The 18,854-nt window shown below is 39.0% G+C and overlaps 1 protein-coding gene, 1 long non-coding RNA gene and 1 pseudogene across 6 annotated transcripts in view; 2 read left to right on the top strand and 1 right to left on the bottom strand.

The window, feature by feature from the left end:
* The window catches only part of LOC143655999 (uncharacterized), a 45,866-nt gene extending 27,689 nt beyond the window's left edge, over nt 1-18,177 (bottom strand). The window contains exon 1 of the long non-coding RNA XR_013162359.1: nt 17,411-18,177. This is a non-coding gene — a long non-coding RNA (uncharacterized LOC143655999). The remainder of the gene's footprint in view (nt 1-17,410) is intronic.
* On the top strand, nt 360-13,135 carry LOC143656503 (FMR1-interacting protein NUFIP2 pseudogene; annotated as a pseudogene).
* TTBK2 (tau tubulin kinase 2) overlaps nt 17,965-18,854 on the top strand; it is a 307,449-nt gene continuing 306,559 nt past the window's right edge. For 2 of the 5 annotated variants that reach the window (XM_077127598.1, XM_077127603.1), the window contains exon 1: nt 18,151-18,561. The gene's annotated coding sequence lies outside the window, so the exon portion shown is untranslated. Of the gene's footprint in view, nt 18,067-18,107; nt 18,129-18,150; nt 18,562-18,854 lie in introns of those variants that run through there. The other 3 variants (XM_077127599.1, XM_077127601.1, XM_077127605.1) reach the window with 3 other exon arrangements.

The following is an 18,854-nucleotide window of genomic DNA, read 5'->3' as shown; positions in this document are numbered from 1 at the left end:
TCATCAAAAACAAGGAAAGTCTGAGAAACTCACAGCCAAGAGGAGCCTAAGGAGACTTGACAACTAAATGTAATATGGTATCCTGGATGGGATTCTGGAACAGAAAAGGATATTAGGTAAAAACTAAGGAAAGCTGTATAAGCTATGGACTTCAGTTAATAATAATGTATCAATATTATTTCATTGATTTTAACAAAGACAGCATGTAATAGATTTTAATAAGAGGGGAAGCTTGGTGAGGGGATATATAGGAATTCTCTAATATTTTATCAAATTTTTTTGTAAATCTAAAAGTGCTCTAAAAAATATATTTTTCTAATTCCCATTTCCCAAATGACTACTTTGCAATCATTGAAAGAATGAGGTAAGTCTTTATGTACTAATATAGAAGAAAGTTGAAGAAAATATTGTTAATGAAAAAAATCAAGTTGCAGAACAGTACATAAAGTGCTGCTATTTGTGTAAAGTAAAAGAATCTATAGTTGTATTTGCTTGCCTATATGTAAGATACCTCTGGAAAAATACACAAGAAACCAGTAAAATCATAGTAGGGATGCTCAATGAATGGGAGATGTGGATGGAAATGAGGCTTACTTTCACAATGTATACCCTTTTAGTACCTTTTGAGTTTGAACTACATGAATATATTTTCAAATAAATAAATGAATGAATGAATGGAGAGGGCAGAGGAACACTGTCTATTAAATCCTCCCTCTGACATTTATAATCAGAGTGAACCAAGGTCTTTCCTGCAGGAAATAAAAACAGGCAATGGGAAGATATGAATAAACCAAGGCCATTTTAAGATTCCTTCAAGAGGAGCCTTAGGGTAAAAGTAAACACAGAGGAGTGAGGGACTTAGAAAGGTGAGCCTGGAGCTCAGGCAGGAATGCTTTTACACAGGTCAAATGGCCCCATATAATGGCCCCTGATTCCTGTCCCTCCATCTTCCTTTTAAATATTGGCTTTTTTTTTCCAGATTCCAATCTTGCCCTCTTGACTTCTTGTTTTTTGTTTCTTCAACTTTTTTCATTGTATGATACATATACAAAGCAAAGGGAAAAAAGCAATAATTTTCAGAGCACTCTTCAAGTTGTTACAGGACAGATCCCAGAGTTTGTCATGGGCTACCATACCATCTTCTCAGGTTTTTCCTTCTAGCTGCTCCAGAATTTAGGAGGCTAGAAGGAATAAATATTTATCATCACAATTGACTATTTTTTTCTTTTTTTGTGAAAAATAACATACAAAAAACAATATATTTCAAAGCACAGCGCAACAATTAGTTGTAGAACAGATTTCAGAGTTTAGTATGGATCACAATTCCACAATCTTAGGTTTTTACTTCTAGCTGCTCTAAGATACTGGAGACTAAAATATCAATTTGATGATTCAGCAATCGTTCATTTGTTAAACCCTACCTTCTCTGTATAACTCCACCATCACCTTTGATCTTTCTGTCCCACTCTTTAGGGGTATTGGGCTATATCGATTCTAACTTTTTCATGTTGGAAGGAGCTGTCAATAATACACGGTAGGCAGATGGATCTAGTTAATGTTCTGGAGAGGCTGAGCCCTCTAGGTTTCAGGACTTATCTGGTCCAGGGACCCATCTGGAGATTGTAGGTTTCTGGAAAGTTACCCTAGTGCATGGAACCTTTCTAGAATCTTACATGTTGTCCTAGGTGTTCTTTAGGATTGGCTGGAATGGTTTTAGTTTTGGTTTGGCAAGTTATGATAGGTAACAATGTCTAACTGAAGCTTCCGTAAGGGTGACCTCCAGAGTAGCCTCTTGACTCTATTTGAACTCTCAGCCACTGACAACTTATTTGCTACAGTTCTTTTCCCCCTTTTGGTCAGGATGGAATTGAGCAACAAAGAAGCTTCCTGGAAGCAATTTAGGCCTCATTATGGATAGTCTTAGCCTCTCCTACAGAAATAAGTTTCATAAGGGCAAGCCTCAAAATCCAGAGCTTGGCCTATTTCTTGGGAGGACTTCATTCCTTTTTTTTGCCAATCATTTTTTTTTTATTAATTAAAAAAAAAAGTTACGTGAAAGAAACACAAACATTCCCAACACATACACTCAGCAATTCACAATATCATCACATAGTTGCATATTCATCATCACGATCATTTCCCAGAACATTTCCATCAATTCAGAAAAAGAAATAAAAAGGCAACAGAAAAATAAAACAAAAACAGAAAAAAAAAATTATATACCATACCCCTTACCCTTCCCTTTCATTGATCACAAGCATTTCAAACTAAATATTTTAACATTTGTTCCCCCTATTATTTATTTTTATTCCGTATGTTCTACTCATCTGTTGACAAGGTAGATAAAAGGAGCATCAGACACAAGGTTTTCACAATCACACAGTCACATTCTGAAAGCTACCTCATTATACAATCATCATCAAGAAACATGGCAACTGGAACACAGCTCTACATTTTCAGGCAGTTCCCTCCAGCCTCTTCATTACATTTTGGATAACAAGGTGGTATCTACTTAATGCGTAAGAATAACCTCCAGGATAACCTCTTGACTCTGGTTGGAATCTCTCAGCCATTCACACTTTGTCTCATTTCACTCTTTCCCCTTTTGGTCCAGAAGGTTTGCTCAATCCCTTGATGCTGGGTCTCAGCTCATTCTAGAGTTTTTCTCAATCCCTTGATGCTAAATCTCAGCTCAATCTGGGTTTTCTGTCCCATGTTGCCAGGAAGATCCACACCCCTGGGAGTCAAGTCCCATATAGACAGGGGGAGTGTGGTGAGTTTGCTTGCTGTGTTGGCTGGAGAGAGAGGCCACATCTGAACAACAAAAGAGGCTCTCTTGGTGACTCTTAGGCCTAAATTTTAAGTAGACTTGACCTATCCTTTGTGGGGTTAAGTTTCATATGAATAAACCCCAAGACTGGGGGCTCAGTCTATAGCTTTGGTTGCCCACATTGCTTGTGAGAATATCAAGAATTCAACTTGGGGAAGTTGAGTGTCCCCCCATTCTCACCATTCCCCAAAGAGGACTTTGCAAATACTTTTCCACTCACTGATCAAATCACTCTGGGATTCATCAGGGCATCACCTGGACAAACTAACAAAATCTCATGTCCTATACAAAATTCCATGTACTTAAGGTTTTCAACAAACTATCTACATAAGTTATATTAGGAGATGCACTAGTCAAAATATAAATTTTGTACCAAATAAACATTTTTTGCTGTAGTCTCACACATAAGGTCAGATTTTAAAATATTAATTACCATCTATTTTCAACACCCTGCAGTAATGACATTCCTTTGTTCTTCCTCATGCCAAAACATTTTTAAATTTTGTACATTTAGTCACTATTATTATACACTCTAGGCATTCCTAGATTATACCATCTCGATCTTAAACATCTTTCTTTCTGATTTCATTTATGTCCCCAACCCTCCTCCCTCTATCATTCTCATATGAAGCTTCATTCAGTGTTTTAACATAATTGTGTTACAGTTACGTAGTATTGCGCTGTCCATTTCTGAATTTTTGTATTCAGTCCTGTTTCACAGTCTGTATCCCTTCAGCTCCAATTACCTAATATCTTACCCTATTTCTATCTCCTGATGGTCTCTGTTACCAACAAAATATTCCAAGTTTATTCACTAATGTCAGTTCATATCAGTGAGACCATACAGTATTTGTCCTTTTGTTTCTGGCTAATCACACTTAGCATAATGTCCTTAAGGACCATTCATTATGTTACATACTTCATAACTTTATTCTGTCTTACAGCTGCATAATATTCCATCTTACGTATATGCCACAGTTTGTTTAGCCACCCATCTGTTGATGGACACTTTGGCTGCTTCCATCTCTTGGTAATTATAAATAATGCTGCTATAAACATTGGTGTGCAAATGTCCATTTGTGTCCTTGCCCTCATGTCCTTTGAGTAGAGACAGCATATAGATGGGTCCTGTTTTGTAATCCATTCTTCCAGACTATGTCTTTTGATTGGAGAGTTTAATCCATTAACATTCAGTGTTATTACTTCATGGGTAGTACTTTCTTCTATTTTGCCTTTTGGATTTTATATGCCATATCTAATTTACCTTCTTTTTACCTTTACTCGTAGTCTTCCTTTCTACACTCTTCTCCAAACTGTACTGTCTTCTGTCTTCGTATCTGTCTCTAGTGCTCCTTTTGGTATTTCTTACAGAGTTTGTTTCTTGGTCACAAATTCTCTCATTGATTTTTTGTCTGAAAATGTTTTAATTCCTCCCTCATTTTTGAAGGACAATTTTGCTGGACATAGGATTCTTGTTGGCAGTTTTTCTCTTTTAGTAATTTAAATATCCCATCCCACTGTCTTCTTGCCTCCATCGTTTCTGATGAGAAATCTACACATAGTCTTATTGGGCTTCCCTTGTATGTGATGGGTTGCTTTTCTCTTGCTGCTTTCAAGATTCTCTCTTTCTCTTTGACCTCTGACATTCTGATTAGGAAATGTCTTGAGTACGTCTATTTGGATCTCTTTGGGGTCTCTTTGGGGTACACTGCACTTCTTGGATCTGTAATTTTAAATCTTTCATAAGAGCTGGGAAATTTTCAGTGATAATTTCCTCCGTTAGTTTTTCTCCTCCTTTTCCCTTCTCTTCTCCTTCTGGGACACCCACAACACGTTTCTTCATGTGCTTCATATTGTCCTTCAATTCCCTGAGTCCCTGCTCATATTTTTCCATTTTTTCCCTATATTTTCTTTTTCTTGCCAGATTTCAGATGTTCTATCCTCCAGTTCACTAATCCTATGTTCTGTCTCTCGAAATCTACCATTGTAGGTTTCCATTGTTTTTTCACCTCTTCTACTGTGCCTTTCATTCCCATAAGTTCTGTGATTTGTTTTTTCAGACTTTCGATTTCTTCTTTTTGTTCATTCCTTGCCTTCTTTATATCCTTCCTCAATTCATTGATTTGGTTTTTGATGAGGTTTTCCATGTCTGTTCGTATATTATGAATTAATTGTTTCAGCTCCTGTATGTCATTTGAATTGTTGGTTTGTTCCTTTGACTGGGCCATATCTTCAATTTTCCTAGTGTGATTTGTTACTTTTGGCTGGCGTCTAGGCATTTAATTACCTTAATTAGTTTATTCTGGAGATTGTGTTCACTTCTTTTATCTAGGGTTTTCTTGCTGGATGAATTTGTTGTCTATCTGTTCTTTGACATTCAGTTCAGCTTTATCTGGACCTCTAGCTTAAACAAAACAGAGGAGAATTTTTCAGTTCTTGTTTTCTTTTTTCTTGCCCTGCTTTATGGTGCCTTTTTCCTCCACCCTTAGGAGGGTCTACTTAGGTATTATAGACCCCAGCCAGATTTTCCCAGGCCAGACTGGCCTCCTATCAGGAGGAAAGAGTCACCTGCGTTGGTTTTCCCTGAGGGTGAGACCCAGCAGGTTGAAAGACTTTCCTGTGAAGTCTCTGGACTCTGTTTTTCTTATCCTGCCCCAGTATGTGGTGCTTGTCCGCCTGCAGGTCCCACCAGTGTAAGATGATGTGGTACCTTTAATGCTGGCAGACTCTCCCTGCTGGGGGCGTATTGGAGACAGAGGAGAGGTTGTAGGCTGGTTTTAATGGCTTCAAATTACAAAGCCCTGGTATCTGAATTCCTTGAGGGAGGGATTCCACCTGAGTTGGGTTTCACCCCTCCCCTGCAAGGCACAGGCTCCAGACAAGCCCCCAAACAAGCTCACTTCTGCCTATGTCTGGGGCAGTTACAGCCTGAGAAGTCCTGCCACTATATCCAAAGGCAGTCAAGCCTTTGTAGACACACAGGCACAAAAACCTCTGTTTCCTTCTTTTTTTTTTCCCCCTTTTTCCATCAGCCCTGCCCTTTGGCGTGGGGCAAAAATGAGCGACCTACACTTTAACCAGGTTCACCTGAGCTGGGGCCCTATTTTTAGTAGTCAGAGTTTGTTAATTAATTCCACAATTGGCGTTTGATTGTGCTCAGTCCCTGCTGCTGGTAAATTTCCTTTCCTTTCCCCTCTGGGAAGCAGCCTGTGGGGGAGGGGTGCCAGCCTCCACGGCTTGGGGAACTCACGGTTCTGGGGGGGCTTGCAGCCAGTCCAGCTGTTACAGACTGAGGTACGCTGTGTGTCCGGCCACTGACGTGGCCCCAGGAGCTGTTTTGTACTGTTTCTGCTTATTTAGTAGTTGTTCTGGAGGACGAACTAAAATGTGCACATTGTTAAGGCACCATCTTGACCCGGAAGTCTCCATTCCTTTTTTTAATTTATTTTATTTTGTTTATTTATTTTTTTGCATGGGCAGGCACTAGGAATTGAACCTGGGACTCCGGCATGGCAGGTACGAACTCTGCCCAGTGCGCCACCATTGCCCGCCCTTCATTCCTTTTTAATGTTAAATAATATTCCATTGTGTTTATATTTGATTATTTGTTCATCTGTTGATGGACATTTGTGTTGTTTCCCCTTTCGGCTATTGTGAACAATGTTCCTGTAAACACTGGAGCACAAAATATCTGTTCAACTCTCTGCTTTCAGTTCTTTTTGGGTATATACCAGGAAGTGAGATTGTCAGCTCGTGTGGTTATTCTGTGTACAACTTTCTGAGCAACCACCCAGTTGATTTACACAGTGGCTGCACCATTTTAGAATCCCACCAACAATGTTTAAGTATTCCTATTTCTCTGCACCCTCACCAACAGTTATTTTCTTCTTTTTTTAATAGCCATCCTAATGAGTATGAAGTGATATCTCATATGGTTTTGATTTTACATTTCCCTATGATGTTGAGTATATTTTCTTGAGTTTATTGCTCATTTGTATATCTTCTTTGGCCCAATTTTTAATTGAATTGTCTTTTTGTTGTTGAGTTGTAGGAGTTCTTTATATATTCTGGATATTAAACCCTTTTCACATATGTGATTAGCAATTATTTTCTCCCATTCTATAGGTTGTCTTTTCACTTTCTCAATAATACCCTTTGATGAACAAAAGTTTTTGAAGTCCATTAACCTACTTTTTTTCTTTTGTCGTTTGTGCTTTTGATGTCATATTTAAGAAATCACTGCCAAACCAAGGTTATGAAAGTCTTCCCCAATGCTTTCTTCTAAGAGTTTTTGGTTTTAGCTCTTATGTTTAAATCTATTTAGAGTTGTGTCTATTCAATTCATAAAATCGTCTATCTTTATGCCAGTACTTCACTGTTTTTGTTGCTGTGACTTTGTATTAAGTTTTGAAATTGTGATGTGTGTGTGTGATGTGTGAGACACTGCCTCGATTTTTAAGAGTTCTTTATATTAGCTCTTATCTTTGATATCTTAAATATCTTATGTCTTGTTTCTTGAAGATGATTGTATAATGATATAGCTTTTGCAATGTGACTTTGTGATTGTGAAAGCCTTGTGTCTGGTGCTTCTTTTATCTACTTTATGGACTGATGAGTAAAACATATGGATTAAAAATAAATAAATAATAGGGAGACAAATGTTAAAATAAATTTAGTAGATTGAAATGCTAGTGATCAATGAAAGGGAGGGGTAGGGGTATGGTATGTATGAATTTTTTGTTTTTATTTATTTTTCTGAATTGATGCAAATGTTCTAAGAAATGATCATGATGATGAATATACAACTATGTGATTATATTGTGAATTACTGATTATATATGTAAAATGGAAAAAAAAAGAGCTGGGTTTCAGCTGCCAAAAAATATATATGTATCTTATGTCATTACTTTTGAATGTTGGTGTTCTATGCCATGAAAAAAATCTTTACAATATTTAAAATTTAACTTTTCAATCTTCTAAAAAAATTACATTTTGTAATCACAAATCACAAAAAGGTGTTTTCTCACACCTAGGTTTAAAGGAATTCCTATATATTTTCTTCTAGAACCAGTCTGGTTTCTTTTTTTACATTTAGATATTGGACCTATTTGGAGTTTACTCTTGTCTGCGGTTCATTATAATTTTTTCAAATGGCTATCATGTAGTCTCAACATCATTTATATAAAGGTTAATTTTGTCACAATTATTTGAGATTCTGAGTCTATTTTCCAATTTTCCATTCTATTCAATTAGAATTAAAGTTTTTAAATTTTTTCTAGTTGCTTTTATTTTTCCAACACTGGATCTCTTGAAAATCTGTATTACCAAGAAAAATGAAGTTTCTATTTACTAAAGAATGAGGCATAAGGATAGTGCCCGTCTGCAAGACAGAGAGTGTAAGCTAGAGCTCTACTTACACTAGACCTAGATATCTTCCACTTACTTGCAACCCTGACTTAACTCCCTCAAGTCTAACACACAATGAGATGCAGTGCTAAGAACATGTAGATATTCTACTTGAATGCTATGTATAAGACAAACTGGCCTAGGAACCTAAAAAGTCCAATTTCTGGTTCTATCATGCTGATTTACAACTTCTAAGGTCAAATCCTAGGATTGTTCTCTCTAATCTCTTCTGAGGCCTCCATGCCTGAGGGTTTTTTTCTTTTTTGTTTTTATTAATTTTTCTTAATTTTCTAACTACCTGTAACTGAGAAATTAGGATTTAAGGGGTGATGAATATATAGTTATTCCTTTTTGTTTTCTAGTATACTGGAGTAGACAGAGGGAAATACTTGAAATCTTTGAACTGTAATCTAACTGCCTTGATCTCTGATAATGATTGTCTAGCCTTCATCTTGTGCCCTTGTGATTGTAAACACTTTGTGACTAACCCTCACTTGTACCCATTTTATCCGGTTTTTTTACTTTGGAGTCTTGCGATCCCTAAAGACTGCCCCTAATGTTTATTAATGAGGGGTCTTGAGTCAGCCCAAAACTAACCCACCCCAAGTCCAAAGTTATCTCAATAACCAAAGCTGGATCTAACCAAAATGGGCCCACCTGGCATGCACAGTAGCTTAGACTTTAACCTATAAGTGACCTATACCTCATTGTAATACTAAAAATCATGCTCATCATCATATTAAGGCTGCCATTTTCTTTCTTACTTACGTTCTATCACTAAGCATGTAATCAGTGCATGCTCAATAATTAAATCACCCTAGTTACATTATCTGGGGCAGTTGTGCTCATTATCCTAAAACCTGCCCATCTTTTAATACTATGAAACTAACAATTACTGCAGTTTGGGGAGACAGATTTTGGGACCAATAGACCTTCTGATCTGCTGCTTCACACCTAGCAATAAACCCTCTCTCTCTCTGAAAACCCAGTGTCTCAGGAATTGGTCATTGAGCACATCAGACAAAGAATCCACTGCCTTTGTCCAGTAACATATCCTTTTTAACTCTGGATGAGAGTTAAAGTAAAATCAAACAAAGAGAATAATATAATTTCAATATAAAAGATGCAGGAAAGGCAAACCAAGGGCATTGATACTATTTGTTTGAAAGCTAGCACAAAAATGTGAGAGCACTTGTAACTTTGTACTTGTCATTCAACGTTTTGCATTCATATATTTAAAGATACATATTAAAGGAGTGCACGGGTGGGTCAGGGTAGAATGCTCGCCTTTTATGCCAGAGACCCGGGTTTGATTCCCGGACCATGCACTCAAAAAAAAAAAAAATACATATTAAGTGCACTTAATAAATGTTTACAGAGTGAAGAAACATGGGGAATACATAGTATAAGAAATTATCCTCTGCAACTATAGAAATATGATATATGTACAAAACTAAAATTCAAAGTAGTATCTATTGGAAGCATGTGTTACATACATTTCTCTTAATCCTCTACAAAATATAGTACAATACCCTGATGTAGGTACTCAATACATATCTGGAAATTTCATTTGCTGTTAACAAATACATATATATTTTTGTTTGTAAGAAAAAACAATGCCTAAATAACACCATCAAAAAATATTTTAACATCATTGTTATCAACATCTTCATGTCTCTAAAAATTATAAAAATTCCTAATCAGTAAATAATCTGTTTTGATTAATAAAACAAAAATGTAAGGGATCATTCTAAATTTTGTTTCATTACAGATTGCAGTGGAATGCTATGTTCACTAGAGTGTGCTATTAGGGCTGCCAGACTGTTAGTCTTCCTGCCAGTGGAGCCTAGTTGGGAAGTAAAATCACAGCAAGTGGTCCAGTGTTTCAAGTGCCTTAAACACTGAACCAGAAGGAAAGCGACAGAACTTTTCCCAGGCTTTCATAGGCAAACATCAGGAATGCAACAACACCTCATAACTTTCTCATTTGAAAATCATGAGGGTACAACAATGCTATTTTCCTTACAACAAAAAGGAAATCCAAAAGACTGCACAAACATATATAGAATTCATTCTTCTAATAAAATTTGCAAAAAGTTAACAGTTAATATTTAATGGTATAATTGTTCTCTGTCTCATAAAAATTACGCATAAATGGGAAGCACATAAACAATTAGAATTAGAATTACTTTCTTTTTCACTTTTCTAAGTTTTTGTTTTCATATAATTTAAAACTCACAGAAAATTGCAAGAATAGTACCAAGAACTCCCTCATGCCCTTTACCTAGACACATGATTTGTTATCAGTTTGTCTCATTTGTTTTATCATTCATCATTTTCTCCTTTTCTCTCTCAAGTGTCTGAGTTTTTTTTGTTTTTTGTTTTTCTGCACCATTGGAGGGTAAGTTGGAGAGAGCGTGTTCTTTTATCCCTGAATACCTAAGTGTGTATTTCCTAAGAACAAGACATTCTTTTACATAATTGCAGTGTGATTGTTAATATCAGGAGATTTAATATGGATATACTACTATATCACAGTTCATCTAGAATTACTTTTTTGTTTTTTTGTTTTTGCATAGGCAGGCACCAGGAATCAAACCCAACTCTTTGGCATGGTAGAGTTACTTTTATAAATGCAAACTAACTTTTAGTTTTCTTTTCTCACTTTACTGATTCCAATGAGTGACAGTCTCCCCTGATCTTACAGATTGTTAATCATCATCAACATCAAACACAAATAAATATTCATTGGGTTAAAAAAAACAGTAGAAAGAGGTATACTGAGTGAGTCCTAAGAAGGAGTCTCAGATCCTGACAGTGCAGCAGCCGACAGCCTTGGCCAGGGAGTCTCAGTCACTTTCAACAGAGGAGAAGACCAGCCAACCATAGCCTCTGCCCCATCTCAGCCACCACCATCTGCACCGTCACCTGCAGCAGTAGCAGCAGCTGCCGCACCACCACCACCATTTATTATTTCTACAACCACAGCCACAACCACCACCAGCAGCAGCCTCACCAGTACGTGCAACATGGAGCTGAGGGCAGCCCCAAAGCCATTGCAACATAAGCAAGCGCCCTCTGGTTACACCAGGAACCGCCGAAGGAGAAAATAGGCTATGGTGAACAAAATGGGAATGTTGTAGAAAGAGAAATATCTTTAAATGTTTCTGGGTTCTGATGAAACTAACCCTATTTCCAGGGTTCTCAATGGCAACCAACAAATTATAGACACTAACCTGAAGCAGTCTGTGAAGGCCAGCACTTTTGGAAAAGCAGGAATTAAAACCAAGGATTTCATTCAGAAAAACAGTATGGACCAAAAGAATGGGAAGTCTTACAAAAGTAAATCTGGAGAGAACCAATCTGTAGACAAGACTGATGTTGTAGCAATACCAAATGGTGTTGTGACAAATAATTCTGGCTGTATTACTAATGGTTATATGGGCAAAGGGGCGGATAATGATGGTAGTGGACCTGACAGCAGATATACCACTCTTCAAAAAAAGGAAAGCTAGGTGCAATAGTGCCAAGGGTCTTGAAAACCTTAATTTAGCGCAGGACAAAATAATGCAACAAAAGACCAGTGTCCCGACTTTAAAACAGGGACTTTAAACTTTCAAACCTGACTACAAAGAACAGAAGGCAAGTCGAGTAGATGGTTCTAAGCCCCTTTGGAAGTATGAAACTGGGCTTGGAGAACAAGCTGAGGAAAACCCACCTGATGTGCAGCAGAAGCATTCTGATGTTAAACCTGGTGTGAGCAGCAAAAAGTTTGATGACCGGCCCAAAGGAAAGCATGCTTCAGCTGTTGGATCCAAGGAGGACTCATGGACCTTATTTAACCACCCCCACCCCCAGTTTTTTCAATGGACAATAGCAGTGCTAAAATAGTTCCTAAAATAAGTTATGCAAGCAAAGTTAAGGAAAACCTCAACAAAACTGTACACAATTCTTCTGTGTCTCTATTTTCATCTTCATCCTCTTCGTCATCTACTGGGGAAACGCAGAGCCAATCTTCAAGTAAGTTATACCAGGTCCGTATGTCTGCACTGAAATCTGTTACTTGTGCCAGATTTTCTAATGGACCTGTTTTAGAAGGGACTAATGCAAGTGGATATTCTCCAGGGGGTCAGTCACTGCTTACTACTGCTGCTAATACTCCCATCTCTGCTGGGACTGATTCAGTTTTCCAGGATATGAGTGAGCAGCTGTCTAACAAATTAAGTCTAGCCTTTTTATCTACCCTTTAAATATGCAAATTGTATTGTTGAGCACAAGACAAGTGAATCTGCCTTTTCCAACAGATCAGCAAAACTTGGGGATATCTTCCAGAATCAGTGGGGTTTATCATAAATGAACCCAGCGCTGGCCCTGAGTTCATCAGATCATAAATTAATGAAGGTGACATTTAAAGCAGAATATCCTGCCACTTTGATTTCACAGGGTATTGAAATAATCCCCTCAGGAACTGAGCATCCTGTGTTTCCCAAGGCTTATGAGCTGGAAAAATAGACTAGTCCTCAAATTCTGTGTAGCGTTCTAAAACTAGAACTACTAGTGAGAGTAGAACCTTCTCTTTGGAACCCGGTCATATGGGTGACCTACAAAAAGCAGACACCAGTAGTCAAGGTGCTTTAGTGTTTTTCTCAAAGGACTATGAGATAGAAAATCAAAATCCTCTGGCCTCTCCCTATGAACACTTTATTAGTTTCCACCAAAGAACAGAAATACCAAAGAGGCCTAGAAAGGCAAGATCCCAAAAAGATAATCATTTACAATGAAGCCATGGATAGTTCAGATCAATAAAGGGTAGCAGGATCAGACTGTCTATTTGTAATCTTTCTGCAGCATTAGAACCATTCATGGGGAACACAAGGCTTTGATACTCCTAGGTCTTCAATGCAGCAGAGGAAACATAAATAGAATCACAGGATAATATATACAAATATATATATATATATATATTAAAATGGCAGCTGAAAGTAATTAGACTTCTTAAGGAGTCAAAATTTATTTCAAGAGACTACACAAGGTTATTTAATCTCCAGTACTGAGTAGTTCTTTCCCTTTTTTCTTTTGTTGTTAAGAGTGAACGCAAGTGGTTAATGAATACAGACTTAAATGTGGTTCTTATGTTTCTGCTGTCATCAACTTCGGCAACAAATGACCCACTGGAAAGGCAAATCCACCTAAAAGATCACTGTATCCTGTTCTGTATCTAAAGTGATATACTAATCATCGGTAACGCAGAATGATTCACCATTTTCCCCACTTCTCCCTTGATCTTTTGGTTTTACATCATTGAACCCTGTGAGAATGCTGGATAAGTGCTTTAAAGTTTCAGGGATTTTTTTTTTTTTTTTAGTAAATATGAATTGCATGTCTTGCCAGGAGTTAAGCAGCCTCTGTGGGGTGTGGGAGAAATACTTTTCTTTCCTTCTATTTTTTGTGGTGTGGGGATAGGGGAGGGCATGGATGTTCTACAATTCTGGAATAGTTGGTGGTACATAGTTCACTTGACTTCAGTTACACATTGGACTTTTCAGTTACACACTGGACTTTTACAACTGAAGAATCCATGAATACCATGTAAAGAAAAGTTTCAGAACAAGTAATTGGCTTAGGTATTCAATGCCAAAAAAAAATACTTCTGTTCCAATATTTTAATATAATTGTATAACTGGGAGCAAAAATATATTCTGCTTTTCAACTGAAAAAAAAAAACAGTAGAAAAAAATACAAATTAAAAAACAAAACAAAACAGTAGACTCATTTTCCCAAAACTGGATTTGCCTTTTATGTTAGGCAGAGTTCTCTAGAAAAGCAGAGCCAACAGGAGAGATCTGTAAATATGAGATTTATAAAGGTGTCTCACGCAATAGTGGGAATGGAAGAGTCCAAAATCCGTTGGGCAGGCTGTGAAGCTGGCAGCTCCAAAGAAATGTCTGGATGAACTCCACAGGAGAGGCTCACTGGCTGAAGAAGCAGTGAAAGAATAGCTTTTCTTCCTTAAAAAACCTTCAACTGATTGGATTATCTCATTGTGGGAGACAAGCCTTAGTTGATCGCAGATGTAGTCATCCACAGATGCAATTAACTGACTGATGATTTAATACACCAGCCTTCCGGTTTGCCAACCGGCCATGAAATATCCTTGCAGCAACAGTCAGTCCAATACCTGTCTGACCAGAAAACTGGGCATAATCCTTTGGCCAAGTTGACACCAGAACCTAACCATCACACCTCGTTCAACTCTCAAGAGTTTCTCTTACCTACTTCTTTTTGCCTGGAATTTTAAAATTAGAAATAAAGGCTTTTGCTACACAATTAAGGATGAAGTTTTTAAAAACACAAATACTTGAGATAGTTACTCTATTTAGTGTGGAAGTGCTTCTGTCAAAACCAGAGTGCAGCTGATACTGGCTTAAAGAGGTCAAGTTCTCAAAAGACCCCATGGCAGGGGTATTTTGGCTTGCAAGCTATAGTTTGCTAATCCCTGCCCTAGAACATGGTATATACCTCTACTATAACAGATATTGCAATGTATTGTGATAGTGTTTGCCTGTTTACTAATCCATTGTGAAACCTTTAAGGACAGGGATTGAGTTTATTCATATTTATTTTCCTAGTGTTTAGCAGAATGGTTGGCATTAGTAGGCACTCTGAAAATTTGTTTGGTGGATTAAGTAATGTTCAGATAGAAACCAGTTAGGTTGATGAAAAATTTAAAACCAGGACTGTTTGCTGGTTTGCAGAAACACTTAAGCACTAGTCCATTATTGAGCTTCATGTCTCACTGAGATTTTTCATTAAATAGCTTTATTGAGAGATAATTTATACACCATAAAATTAACCATTTAAATATACAACTCTGAGGTTTGTTTTTAAAGAGAGAGCTGAAAAGGGAAAATGGGGAGGAATCTGTGTTCCTTGGGTTGCAAACAGTTCATATTGTAGTGCTGTCCTCTAATAAGAATGTAAATGATTTGGTCATTTCCTGTTTGGATTAGGGGAAGGAGGTTAGAAAGTGGTAAATCAATAGGTGCCTAAAGATGGGTAAAGTAGTGCACAAATGGAGGAAAAAGAAGGGACCCTTCAATAGACTATTTTCTGCTAAGAAAAAAGAAGCTTGTTGAAAGCTTTATCTTCCCTGTGGAGACACAATGTAAACCTGAATTTTGCTCATTAATGGATATACTCTAAGACCTACCCTAAAATCATTCCTTCAGATTCAGTTATCCAGAGCACTCATCTCTAGTTCTGAATCATTCCTCTCTCCCTTATTTTACAAAATCTTACTATATTATCTATTGCTGCATGACAACTTATCCCAAACTCAGTACTTAGAGCAACAGCAAATATTTTATCACAGAGTTTCTTTGAGTTGAGATTTTGGATGTGGCTTAGCTGTGGTTCTGGCTCCAAGTGTCTTACAAAGTTGCAGTCAAGGTGCTACCTATGCCTGCAGTTATCTGAAAGCTTGATGGGAGCTGGAGGATCCATTTTGAAACGGCTTACTAACTAATTGCTGGCAAGCCAGTGCTTATTATCAGTGCCTCAGTTTCTCATCATGTGACCGCTCCATAGGGCTGCTTGAAGTGTCCTCATGATATGGCAACTGGTTTCCCCCTAAGGGATCCAGAAACCTTGGAATTCACATATGATTTCTGTAAAATCTTACTGGTTCCACAGGTTGCCAAATTTAGTACGGGAGGGGACTACACAGGTGGGAATACCAGGAGGCAGAGATCATTGGGGCCATCTTGGAGGCTGGCTCCTCTTTATCTATCTAATCCCAGAGGATTCCTGAATTCTGGTACCAGGTCCTGAATATATTATCTTGCCATTTATCCTAAGTGAAAATGTATCTCTTGGGAGAGAACAACAATTCTTAGATAAATAGTAAAAAAGAGGGAGGCCTGGGAAGTTGCTTTCCTTGCGCAAGTCCAAAATGCTGGGATTCCCACTTCTGTGGCCTTAACTCTTTGTCTTTCTATTCATTCTTTCACTTCCTACCCTGCGATACACTACTGCCCTATTTTCAAGGTACTTATTGCCAAACTCCTCCCTCTACACATTTCTTTCTTAACTTTTTATTGACATACTGCTACTGGACTGCTTTCTCAAATACTATTTATCTCATTCTTCAGTAAGAATTGGTCATAAGATAACCAGCGAATAATAATCTTTCCATTGTTTGGAGAATCCATTCCTATTCACTGACTCATTTAAAATGGACACAATAGTAGTTTTTGGAATAAATGTATTAGAACCCTCACCCATGATAGTAGAGACTGTATCTGGGTAGCCTGAAGGGGACGCACTACATTTGTTCAGTGAGTGAAAAATATTCTCTAAAAAATAGAATAGCTACTTGAACTGTTTTCAGGTAAAATTTCGGTGAATCTGGACATTTTCCCCTACAAACTCTTCTAATTTTAAAGTAAAATATTTAAAGAAACTCCAGTTCTTTCCTATACAAATTACTTGCTAGACCAATACTCTGACATGAACTATATTCTATTAGATAAAGCAATGGAAAAAGTAACTTGCAGTTTTAATCAGTGGAAAGAAAACAATTTGGCAACATCTTTAAGTTTGACAGAACAAGAGGAGCTCCATCATTAATTGCCTTTAATGTACATTTTGTCCTGCTTTATATAGATGCATGACAGGCTGCCGTTTTTTAAACAATGTAAAGAGGTTATAGCATTTCTGGGACAAGAAGAAACATTTATAAGAACAGCGCAGAGGTTGAAGATTAATTTACATTTAACCCTTCTATATTCTTAATCAAATTTAATTATGTCACTTGAGTGAAAAAAAAAGGATTTAAATTAAAATGATGCTATCAATTCACTGCATCTTTTCAGTCCATGGGGGACTCCTGGGAATCATTGTGATTATTAAGTATAAAGAGCATTGGACAGAGAAGGTTTAAAGAGACACGAGTTTTAGCTCCACCACTAATTAGTTTTATAGCCTTGGGAAAGTTGTTTAACTCCTTTTTTTCTCTTCAGTAAATTGGTATGTAAGGATGGGAGACGGGTTTTATTCTAAGGTTTCCTCTTCACCAGATAGGCTGACACAATACCAAATATCACACAAAGCCTCACTGCTTCGCCCTCCTCACATCTCTTTGAAATTCTTTGAGAGACTCTGGCATACACTTACTTGGAATTTCACACTGGTCACCATGGGGGGCTGCTGATTGATTCCTTAGCTAGATATATTTCAAAAAGAAAATGAAAAAAATCGCAAGGATACTCCCTGCGCCAGGCTGGTATTCCTTCCTGGAGATATCAGTCTCCTTTCCTCCTCACGCCTTTAGGCCTTTTTCCAGTATCCACCAGTGATTCGCTTCATGTTAGGCGACTCGGGGGCTAGCGTCAATGTCCCAGATCTAGGGCAGGACTGGTTCTGAGGAGGTGGATGGGTCCCTTTAGGCATAGAAGAGCCTCACGATTTGGGGGCCCTCATCACGACTGCCTCAAGAGTGTGTGAATTCGTATTGTGGCAGAGCATTATCGATTTTCTTTTGAAAAACTCAATCTGGGGTCAGAATCCCGTTAATTGCTGAGCTAGGCGAAAACCCACGTGCGCCAACCACTAATCTCTGAAGCCCTACTTTTCTCTTCGGGAAGGCTGGCAGTTGCGGCTGTGGGTGGAACTACGAAGCCCAGAATCCCCGCACGCATGCGCATTGCCATTGTGATGCTCCTTTCCCGGTAACTAGCCCTCTCAGGCAAACATGAAGATAGCGGCATTCCTCCGGTCGGGGGCGGAGACGCTCTCGGCCCGATTCTCCGCCCCCTTTCTGATAGGCAATGGTACTAGCCAATTGACTTAGCAGGCTCCGAACGCACTGTCCAGTCAGCACTTGTGGGGAGAGGTGGGCGTGCGCACTGGTAGGGCAGGTGTGCTAGGCTGTGCCGAGTTGCGAAGGGGGAGAATAACGTCGGGTCGGGTCAGCGGGCGCTGCAGTAGTCGCCGCAGCGGCGATGGGAGCGGTAGGGACCAGGCGGCGGCGGCGGCGGCAGGAGAAGGAGCAGAGGCTGTCTCAAGAGCAGCGGCTGGGGGTGGCCAGCAAGGGCAGTAACAGCAACAGCCGCCGCCGTCGTCGGTGAACGCGGACGTTACCCGAAGGGGCTACCCAGCCATCCGGCCCTCGAACCCGCGCTTGGGTCCCGTCGCGGTCGGGCGGCGGGGGATGGGCAGGCGGGGGCAGTCCCACTTCCTGACGGTTGACCCTCGCGGGTCCCGGCCCTGAGTCGGACCCCAATTTCCTACGTCTGCCCGAAATTACTACGTCCGCCACGGCCCAGGTAGGACACGCCCCCCTCCCTCCCGGTCCCCAGGGCGCCACCCTCCCCCAGTCGCGACCCCCTCCTCTCGCCTCACCCCCTCGCCGAATGACCTATCCTGGTGAGGAGGGGACGAATACGAGAGACTCCTTGGTCGCTCCCCACGCCCTGGGCTTGTGTCAGACTCAGCCACTCTCCACCTCAGAGATTATTCTGGTTCTGCCCCCTTTTCCCCGAACGCTTCTGCCCAGGTTCCCTTGAGGCTTTTGGTATCTTCACTGAATTTGTAGGATCACGAAGCTTTGTTCTGTTTT

This window comes from Tamandua tetradactyla, chromosome 14, assembly GCF_023851605.1.
Source record: "Tamandua tetradactyla isolate mTamTet1 chromosome 14, mTamTet1.pri, whole genome shotgun sequence".
NCBI classification, from domain to species: Eukaryota; Metazoa; Chordata; class Mammalia; order Pilosa; family Myrmecophagidae; genus Tamandua; species Tamandua tetradactyla.
Note: the sequence above shows the minus strand (reverse complement) of the source record. Positions and strands in the feature narration are given on the sequence as shown.